The sequence below is a fragment of the Sinocyclocheilus rhinocerous genome, unplaced genomic scaffold, assembly GCF_001515625.1.
Source record: "Sinocyclocheilus rhinocerous isolate Xijiao unplaced genomic scaffold, SAMN03320098_v1.1 scaffold1079, whole genome shotgun sequence".
Classification (NCBI taxonomy): Eukaryota; Metazoa; Chordata; class Actinopteri; order Cypriniformes; family Cyprinidae; genus Sinocyclocheilus; species Sinocyclocheilus rhinocerous.
This window is the reverse complement of record NW_015650124.1, coordinates 162,039-162,953: the sequence shown is the minus strand read 5'-3', so window position 1 is coordinate 162,953 and position 915 is coordinate 162,039.

Here is a 915-nt window from a genome sequence, read left to right as displayed (position 1 = left end):
GGCGGCAGCAACAATACTACAGTGAGAATAAAAGTTACGCCTTCTTTCTTTGCGTGAACATTTGGGCGGTGTTATGCAAATCTTCCCACATAGTGATGTAGGTATGTGGGGGCGTGTTAGAACGAGCCGTTTTAGGTAGGCGTGGTTGACTCTTAACTTTTATAAAGAATATCTCTTTGGATTTGAGACTTTAGTCTTTGCAACTTTACAGATCGTCTTTATGCACCAAGAGCTTGTAACACTCCAAAGAGAAAGGAAAAATTTAAATCGCATCATATGACCCCTTTAAGATACCAAAAGAAAAGTTTAAGACCCACTGTCTAAAAGGGCATTATGATATATTTAATACTTCTTGAGTTACTGGCATGCAAACTTTGGAAAATAAAACTTGAAAAGTGCATTTGTTCCATTTTTGAACTGTCGCCATTGGCATATAATGCAACCAAGATTGCTGAAGTCAACAGGTTTTACTAATAGACCTATCTATCTCCGTGTAAAAATAACAAAAGGTTGCTGCCATCTTTCTAAAGTCATTTTTACCTCTCTGTAATTTGTCTAAAAAAAAAAACATTTTGACCATCCTCTACAAAATAGTGGATTACTCTGTAAATATGCATCCATGACATTTAATATTTAGGCTTTCATAACTATTTGCTTGTCTTTATTCCAAAAAAAATAATGCGATTTTCATGCGCATTTTGTTACAAAAGCAGTTTCTGTAATCAGCAGAAAAAAAAAAAAAAAGCAAAATCAAAATCAAAAAAATTTCATTGACTTGACATCCTTTTAATGTGAATTATTCAATTCAATTCATTGTGTCAGCACTTTTCACGACACACATCATTGCAAAGCAGCTTAACAGAAAAAGAATGTTTCTACATTACAATTAAGAGCAATTTATCAGTGGTGACTATA